This window comes from Pogoniulus pusillus, chromosome 6, assembly GCF_015220805.1.
Source record: "Pogoniulus pusillus isolate bPogPus1 chromosome 6, bPogPus1.pri, whole genome shotgun sequence".
NCBI lineage: Eukaryota > Metazoa > Chordata > Aves > Piciformes > Lybiidae > Pogoniulus > Pogoniulus pusillus.
The window spans coordinates 4,426,809-4,436,691 of NC_087269.1; the positions used below are offsets into that span (position 1 = coordinate 4,426,809).

Below are 9,883 nucleotides of genomic sequence, written 5' to 3' on the forward strand. Positions count from 1 at the left end.
CATCTGGGACATCTTCTGGCTCCTCCATTCAATGCTTGTTTTCTCCAATAATCATAGGATCATAGAATCAGTCAGGGTTGGAAGGGGCCATAAGGGTCATCTAGTTCCAGCCCCCCTGCCATGGGCAGGGACACCTCACACTAGATCAGGCTGTCCAGAGTCTCATCCAGCCTGGCCTTAAACACCTCCAGCAATGAGGCTTCCATCACCTCCCTGGGCAACCTCATCCAGGGTCTCACCACCCTCATGCTGAAGAATCTCTTCCTAACCTCCAGTCTGAGTCTACCCATTTCTAGCTCTGTTCCATTCCCCCATGTCCTATCACTACTACTTGACCATTTTACTCTGCTTCACCTGCTTTTAGCCTCTGAATGCCTGTAACACGTTGGCACCCTAACAAATAAAATCTGCCATTTGAAGTGCAGCAGGGAGGTGCCACTAAATTCAGTGTCCTTTTTGCCCCAGATACCCTCTTGCCCCAGATACCCTCCTACACTTACATCCCATCCAAATTGTACAGCAGGAAGCAAATTAAGAGAGACCAGAAGAAAGCAGAAGTTTAGTGTTTTGAAATGCACTTCCTGACTGTCTACAACTACCTGAAGGGGCATTGTAGCCAGGTGGGGGGTGGCCTCTTCTCCCAGGCAACCAGCAATAGAACAAGGGGACACAGTCTCAAGTTGTGCCAGGGTAGGTATAGGCTGGATATTAGGAAGAAGTTCTTCACAGAGAGAGTGATTTCCCATTGCAATGGGCTGCCCAGGGAGGTGGTAGAGTCACCATCCCTGGGGGTCTTCAAGAAAAGCCTGGATGAGGCACTTAGTGCCATGGTCTAGTTGACTGGATAGGGCTGGGTGCTGGGTTGGACTGGATGATCTTGGAAGTCTCTTCCAACCTGGTTGATTCTATGATTCTATGGGATCTAACATAAAACAGGATCACAGATCACAGGATGTCAGGGGTTGGAAGGGACCCAAAGAGATCGTCCAGTCCAACCCCCCTGCCAGAGCAGGACCATACCATCTAGCTCAGGCCATATGTAGAGCTAAAAGCACACAGACACACAGAGTATCTCATTCTAACTCAAGCTAGCTGGGCAGGAATAAAAGGAAGGTTTGATTACACTTGAGTTTGACATCCTCAGAACACACACTGTGGGGGTGAAGGTAGGAAGTGACAGACAAGTGAGGATGTGAGAAGAAACTATAAGCTCCAACTGTGAGCAGTGTTGATGTCATCATAGCTAAAGTCCTAGAAGCCTGCTTCATTTTATTCCCAAATCCATTATTATTTTTCCCTTCAGTGCCACTTTCAAGCCACTCAGCAGCAGCTGCAGGTACATTTTCAGCCATGGACTGGTGGATATCTCCTTGTGCATGGGACAGCAATGTGCCATTGTGCCCAAGAAGAGCGAGTCCAGCAGATCGAGAGAGGTTCTCTTCCACCTCTACTCTGCCCTGGTGAGACCTCATCCTGAGTTCTGCCTTCAGTGTTGGGCTTTCCAGTTTAAGAGCATCAGGGATATTCTGGAGAGAGTCCAGCAGAGGGCTACAAGGGTGATTAGGGGAATGGAGCACTGCCTGATGAGGAGAGGCTGAGGGACCTGGGGCTGCTTAGTCTGGAGAGGAGAAAACTAAAAGGGGATCTAATAAATATTTCTAAATCTCTGAGGGCTGGGGGTTAGGAGAGGGGGGACAGGCTCTGCTCACTGCTCCCTGGGGTATTACAAGGAGCAATGGATGGAAACTGCAGCACAGGAGGTTCCAGCTCAACACAAGGGGGAACTTCTTGACTGCAAGGATCCCACAGCACTGGCACAGGCTGCCCAGAGAGCTTGTGGAGTCTCCTTCTCTGGAGCCTTTCAAGGCCTGTCTGGGTGTGTTCCTGTGTGACCTGAGCTAGATTGTATGGCCCTGCTCTGGCAGGGGGATAGGTTGGGGAGGCCACGGAGGGTTTGGGGAGCAATGGTGGGCTTTGGGATTGCCATGGTGGGCGTGGGTGGGCATGGGAATGACACAGAGGAAGAGGATGGGTTTGAAGCAGAAGATGAGAGTACAGAAGGGTGTGCTTGGGTAAAAGAAGGGCAAGAGAGCGGTGAAGTGTTGATATAGATTGTCCAAGGCAGTGGTGGAGTCACCATGCCTGGGGGAGTTGAAGAAGGATGTGGATATTGCGCTTCAGGACATAGTTTAGTGTTCCTGGTAGCTGGGTGATGGTTGGACTGGATGACCTTCCAGGTCTTTTCCAACCATCTTGATTAGGAGGAAGTTCTTCACAGAGAGAGTGATTTCCCATTGGAATGGGCTGCCCAGGGAGGTGGTGGAGGCACCGTCCCTGGAGGTCTTCAAGAAAAGACTGGATGAGGCACTTGGTGCCATGGTCTAGTTGACTGGATAGTGCTGGGGGATAGGTTGGACTGGATGATCTTGGAGGTCTCTTCCAACCTGGTTGATTCTATGATTCTATGATTCTATGATGATCTCTTTGGGTCCTTCCCAATCTCTGACATCCTGTGAGCCTGTGATGCTGTGGCTGTCATTACAGAAAGAACTGCCCACATAGGCAGGCACAGTGCTCACTCTGCCACATGCCTGGGAAACATAGCAAGGTCCTCAAGACTCAATCTCGTGCTTCAGTTACAAGATACATCCCCTCCTCTCTCAGCACTCAGCAGCATGGCTGGAGTTTGCAATTGGCCAATGTCTAGAAATAACATCACCACTTCAAACCCACCTGGAAAAAAACAGTTTCCATTATTCCTTTGATGAATCCAGGCATGTGTTTCAAGGCTCCTGCTCTGAAGTCTAATAGCTTCTCCATGCCCTAGTTAGGTCAGACAGGGCCCTATTCATAGCTCATAAATGAGGGGAGGATTTATGATCACCCTGACTGCATGGGACGAGCTGCAAGGAAGGCTCTTTCTGCGGGCAGGCACAGATCCTTCAGCCTAAATGGGGAGAGGATGTGGGCTGGCCACCACTTGGTCCCAACTTTTCTTTTGGCTGCTGTTTCAGAGGCAGTACTTATTTTGGTGGCTCCTGCTTCCCTAGAGACAACCTTTATAGGTTGGACTTGGTGATCCTGAGGGTCTTTTCTGACCTGGATGTCTCTATGATTCTGTGCTTTGTCTGACTAGGGGCACGGGGGTGCAAAGTATCCATCCTTTTGGAGCAGCTGCCCTTGGGATGGGCTGAGAAAGATCAGATGGGAAAATGTGCTTCTACTGGGAAAGAGAGCAATGTCCAGCCTGTGGCTGCCTGTGGGATGGAACTGTGGGCTCAGAGATGGCTAAGCAAAGAGGTTCAGGGTCTGGGATAGGCACCTGGCAGGGCCTCACAGCAGCAGCTGTAAGTTTGATACATCACTTAGTGTTTGACTTTCATCTTAATATTCTTTGAGCTCCTGAAACTAGAAGGTGTACAAATATGTCAAGTGGAAACTTGCAGCCAAAGAGATTTCTCTGAGGAGTCTTCCCCATGGCAGGGAGCTGCTGGTTGTCTGTAAGTGTGGCATAACCAGGGGAATTGGCCCCTTGTACCCACCAGGAGATGGGAAGATGCCAGATGCTCCCACCAGAGCAATTTTGGTGTCTCAGTAGAAGTTAGGAGCAGTGGAGACAGCTTTGAATGCCTGAAGCAGGATACCTATATTTGGGTCCAAATTTTGCACCTCTGCTTTCTCAGCATCTCTCTGTTCCACCTCCTGCTTACTGCTTCCTCAGACTCCAGGCTCTGCCCTGTCATCACTATGTGCTCCAGTGACTGCCCTTGCACTTGCCTCTGCTGGAGATTTAAAGTCTGTGGCTGCAGATTGGAAAGCAAAGCCCAAACAGCTGGAATTCATAAGGACTCACATTTCTAAGTGAAAAGTGAACTGGAAACCACATCTCTGATATTTAAACTCGGGGCAAAAGAGGCCTTTTGACTGTTTAAAAACAGACTTTGAGTTAATGAGTTTGTTGATATCAACAAAGTGGCATTTCTGATGGAAAAAGCCTTGAGCAGCTTTGTGACACACATACACAGATGGTTTCTAGACCATGGGAGGGACTTAACCCAACAACAATTCCCTACCAACAAGGCAGGGCTTTTGCAAATGGCATTGCAGGCATGCTCACCCATCCTTCTACCCCACATAGGTGTAATGCCTACCTAAGCATCCAGCTGAAAAGTCCACCCCAACAGATTGTGCCTTTCACCCCTGGCCTGCCATGAACATGCAGGAACAACCTGGAGAGGCAGCAGGGCTGTTTTCCTCCAGGGAATCATAGAATCACAGAATCAACCAGGTTGGAAGAGACCTCCAAGATCATCCAGTCCAACCTAGCACCCAGCCCTAGCCAATCAACTAGACCATGGCACTAAGTGCCTCATCCAGGCTTTTCTGGAACACCTCCAGGGATGGTACTCCAGTGGCTACAGAAGAGTTTGGTGAAGGGTTTGGTGTAGATCTTTGTGGTTAGGTGCACACAGATGAGCATACAACACCTTCAGAGGTACGAGTGGCAACCACTGGTAGTTCTTGCTAGGTATTTCACTCAGCAAAGTCAGGATCTCTGCCTTCAAATTGTTTGCACAATACCCATGCTGACAGATGGCTCTTTGTCCTTACAGCCTGGTCACACCAGTTAGGGGAAGGGCTTGCTGCTGCCACATTTCCCAGCCAGCCAGCCACACTGATGGCTGTAGTGGGAACCAAACAACCACAGCTCCACCAGAGCTGCACTGCAAAGCTCTGCATCTCTTCATTTTTATGGCCTTCATCATTAAATGCTGGGGCCTATTGCTCACAAACCACTTATCTTCATAGTCCTTTTTATGGCTGAGAGATTGGGGCTAATTACCCAAGCACTGTTCTCAGGAAACATGTAGAAACTTTATGCCTCTGAGCACTTTAATCTCAATTATTGATTGATACTGACCAAAGTACTCACAGGTTTCAGAGGGATCTGACAGATACACACCTGTGTGCATTCAGAATTTAATGACACAGGTCCCCTTTTTCTTCACAAAGCAGCCTCACCACTGCTTAGCTGTACAGACAAAACCCCCTAGATGCTGCTGCAATCAGATTTGCAGGAGACCACATCAGAGCAGGTTCATTATTCCACCCAACAGCTGAAATAAATGCCCAGCAAAGAGGAGATTTATTCCTCCCCTCTTTACATATTCTGCTCTGCAAGGTCTGGTTGATTTCACCACTCTTAGGAAGCAAAGGTGTGAGAGAGAGCTGGCGAAGCTTAGTCCCACCTAATGAGGAGAATGGAGGTTGTTGGTGAGTTGTGGAGTGTCTTTCCTCCCAGGAGCCCTGATTGCTGCTTTCTCTGCAGGCAGTTGAGTGTAGTGGGTAAAAAAAAAGCCACCCTGTATTAAACATTGGGAGACAATTACAGGTTTCTGATAATGAGTTACTCTGTGATCTGGTAGTCACTTGGCTGTGCTCTGTGAAAGAGAGGTGGTCCTACCCCTCAGTGCATAAAAATCCTCTCATCAGCAGCTCAATATTTTCCTCTATTACCTTTGCCTTTTTATCTGACATTACACAAAAGCTAAATTTTGCATCTCATGTGAAGGCAAAAGAAGATGGAGGTTTGCTTGTGGCTTTCTCTGCTTGAGGCTTGTTCCAGCAGGTGGTCTCCAAAAAGGTTTCACATCCCTGGTGGTCTCAGAATGAGGTTGTAAAATTCAAGCTTCTGGTCTCATTATAGGACTTTTTTTGCCTAACACAGGACTTGGCCTGAATCCCACTACTTGTTCAATGCAGTGTGACCCTGCTGGGTGAATTTCAGTAGCAATCATCCACTTTAATGGCTATGGTCTGGGTTGCTAGACCTTAATATTGCCTAATACTGGGGTTTTCATGGGCTGGGAGCAAGCCTGCACAGAACTTGAAATCAATAAACAAAGAGGGCTGCTGGTAATTAGAGTTAAAAAGAAGAGAGAAAGAGGAAATATTCAGAGCCACACATTTTGTTCATGAAGTCTTGGTACTGCCAGTCTGAGCCTGGCTGGGAACAGCTCTCTGGCACAGCAAAGGTAGGCAGGGCAGCTCCAACCTGCAACAGCAGCCCAGGGGTGGGTGTAAAGCACACTCTCACTGAAGGATTTCACAGAGTCACAGGATTAACCAGGTTGGAAAAGACCTTTAAGATCATCAAGTCCAACCTATCACCTAACACCTTCTAATTAACTAACCCATGGCACTAAGTGCCTCATCCTGCCTCCTCTTCAACACCTCCAGGCCCTCCACCACCTCCCTGGGCAGCCCATTCCAATGCCAATCACTCTTTCTGGGAAGAAATTCTTCCTAACATCTGGCCTAGACCTGCCCTGGCACAGCTTGAGGCTGTGTCCTCTTGTTCTATCCCTGGTTGCCTGGCAGAAGAGACCAACCCCACCTGGCTACAGCCTCCCTTCAGGTAGTTGTAGACAGCAATGAGGTCTGCTCTGAGCCTCCTCTTCTCCATGCTGAGCATCCCCAGCTCCTCAGCCTCTCCACACAGAGCTGTGCTCCAGCTCTCTTACCAGCCTTGCTGCCCTTCTTGGGGACACCTTCAAGCACTTCAACATCTTTCTTAAATGGAGGGGCCCAGAACTGGACACAGGACTCAAGGTCCACAACCTTCAAGTGGCCTCATGCCCTCTCTCAGACGCTTCCAACCCTAGTGCAATTCTCACATCTCTCTGGACTTCAGAACAGCTTCACCACTGTGCAGACAAACAAAAAGTTCCTTCTGTTGATGTGCATCACTTTGCTTTGGCCTGTCAGTGTTAGGCAGAGAACAAAGCTCCCCTGGATACTCACACTCAGCAGTGACAAGTTCATCTTCCTCCCTGTTATCATTTAGCCTTTTGGCTCATCAACACCCAATCCTTCTGCAAGCTTCCAGCAAGAAAACCACTCAGACACTTTGCCATAGCAAACAGCTTCTGCTGGCACTACACATGGCCAAGTGCTACCAGACTGGGAAAGTGCATCAGGTCCCCTGGGGGCTAGGGGTTGCTGCTCAGTGGCCCTATTAACTAATAGCTCACTGGAGTGGAAAATGGAGCAGATTTGTTACTTGGTGACCTCAATCAAGTCATTTCTGTGTCTCATGCATCTGCCTTCCTATTTGAAAGACCAGGATAACAATCAGGATGGCCTTTGTAAAACACCCTGAAGTGTGCAGATGCAAAAGGCTCGGTGAAAGACAGGTATTAGTATTATCATACTCATCCTCTCTTGTCAGTCCATTCATCATCTTCCCGTTCCTCCCAGTGCCTCCTGACACTGCAGGCTGCACCCACATCAAAAGCCATTACTCAGAGCAGCTCAGCTGCTCGGGAACTGACACGAAGGGAGGCCACACCAGCACGGTGCTGGGGTGCATGTCCTTTTTCTGCTCTGCTGGCTCACGCTCCCCGAGGCTGGTACCAGCCACATGCACAGCGCTGCCCTTCCACTTCCAGCACCGCTGGGGTCAAGCCCTGCCTGCGGCTTGCTCAGGTACGTTTGACACAGAAGCCCATCCCATTAACAGTGATTGCTCTTCTCTGCCAGGACAGTGCAGTGAAGCACCCCAAAATATCCCAAGAATTGACTTACCACAGAGTCAAGGAACCTAATGCAGCACTCCAGCTCAGGTCGGGTTTCACAGAACTGCCGAAAGAGAAGCCTCCCAATCGGCTGCTTCTCACATAGGCTGCAGTAATCTCTCTCTGGAGACAATAAAGAGAAGAGAAGCATGGAAATGAGAAGAGTTTCGCCTCTTTGGGGTTAGTTAGGAGTTTCAAGCACTGCAAATATGTACAGAACCAGGACCCCTGAATCAGAACCACTGCCTTTTCCTTGCCACGATGCTTTGGGTATGATAGAATCATAGAATCAAGCAGGTCAGAAGAGACCTCCAAGATCATCCAGTCCAACCTAGCACCCAGCCCTGTCCAATCAACTAGACCATGGCACTAAGTGCCTCATCCAGCCTCCTCTTAAACACCTCCAGGGATGGAAAGACCACCCCATTCCAATGTCAATCACTCTCTCTGGCAAGAAATTCTTCCTAACATCCAGCCTAGACCTGCCCTGGCACAGCTTGAGACTGTCCCCCCTCATTCTGTTGCTGGTTGCCTTGGAGAAGAGACCAACCCCCCACCTGGCTACAACTTCCATTCAGGTAGTTGTAGACAACAATGAGGTCAGCCCTGAGCCTCCTCTTCTCCAGGCTGCACACCCCCAGCTCCCTCAGCCTCTCCTCACAGGGCTGTGCTCCAGGCCCCTCACCAGCTTCTTTGCCCTTCTCTGGACACCTTCCAGCACCTCAACATCTCTTTTGAATTTAGGAGCCCAGAACTGGACACAGTACTGAAGGTGTGGCCTGACCATTGCTGAGTACAGGGGCAGAATAACCTCCCTTGTCCTGCTGGCCACACTGTTCCTGATGCAGGCCAGGATGCCATTGGCTCTCTTGGCCACCTGGGCACACTGCTGCCTCATCTTCAGCTACTCTCTACCAGCACTCCCAGGTCCCTTTCTTCCTGGCTGCTTTCAGCCACTCAGTCCCCAGCCTGTAGTGCTGCTTGGGGTTGTTGTGGCCAAAGTGTAGAACCCTGCACTTGGCCTTGTTAAATCTCATCCCATTGGCCTCTGCCCACCCATCCAGCCTGTCCAGGTCCCTCTGCAGGGCTCTCCTACCCTTCCACAGATCAACACCTGCTCCTAACTTGGTGTCATCTGCAAACTTACTGATTCAATCCCCTGGTCCAGATCATCAATAAAGATTTAGAACAGGACCAGGCCCAGCACTGATCCTTTGGGGGGCACCACTAGTGACAGCTGCCAACTGGACGTGGCACCATTCACCACTGTTGTATCCAAACACAGATGCAACAAATGGCTTTAAGGCTCAAGCAAATGAGGCTCAATATTACAGTGCTGCTGGTGGTAAGTCTTACAGAAGCCATTCAGCTATTATTTGACATTCTCCTGTGGTGGAAGCAGAGGAGCTCTGCAGAGGGACCGCTGAGACCACTGCTGCTTGCAGCAACATGGGGAGCAAATGAGAAGCCCTTGAAATGTGAGTCATGCCTTTAAGGGTAGGAAAAGCTGGAATTTGCAGAGACTTTCCTGGATGCTTCTTAAGTGTCATGCACTGAAGTGCCCCTAATCCCTGGAAATATTGCAAACTGTGCATTTTCAAAGCTTTGGCCATTTCTGCTCTCTGCTCGCCAAGCACTAAGTGATGGATGGAGCATATGGCAGCGAGCTGCTTTCAGTTCCACACAGCACTCCCTCACAGAGCTCTATTTCTCCTTACAAAGCCACCTTTCAATGCCATTCCCCTGTGCAGTTGCATCCAGAACCATCAATCTCAGTAAAATATAATGACCTTTGCACACTACAGAGACCAGCTGCAGGAAAACATGGGAGTTTGTAGCCAGGTGGGGTTGATCTCTTCTGCCAGGTACTCAGGGACAGAAGAAGGGGACACAGTCTCAAGCTGCACCAGGGCAGGTTTAGGCTGGCTGTTAGGAAGAAGTTCTTCCCAGCAAGAGTGATTGGCATTGGAATGGGCTGCCTGGGGAGGTGGTAGAGTCCCCATCCCTGGAGGTGTTTAAGAGGAGACTGAATGAGGCACTTAGTACCAAGGTTTAGTTAATTAGAATGGTTAGGTGATAGGTGGGACTCGATCTTGATGGTCTTTTCCCATTGGAATGGGCTGCCCAGGGAGGTGGTGGAGGCACTGTCCCTGGAGGTCTTCAAGAAAAGACTGGACGAGGCACTTAGTGCCATGGTCTGGTTGACTGGCTAGGGCTAGGTTGGCCTGGATGAGCTTGGAGGTCTCTTCCAACCTGGATGATTCTATGATTCCAAGCTGGTTAAAATCTGTGACCCTGTGAAAGGC

The 9,883-nt window shown here is 49.5% G+C and overlaps 1 protein-coding gene across 1 annotated transcript in view; it reads right to left on the reverse strand.

Moving 5' to 3' along the window:
* GRK5 (G protein-coupled receptor kinase 5) overlaps positions 1-7,670 on the reverse strand; it is a 76,283-nt gene extending 68,613 nt beyond the window's left edge. The window contains exon 1 of the mRNA XM_064144269.1: positions 7,588-7,670. The gene's annotated coding sequence lies outside the window, so the exon portion shown is untranslated. The remainder of the gene's footprint in view (positions 1-7,587) is intronic.
* Between the last annotated feature and the right edge of the window lie 2,213 nt (positions 7,671-9,883).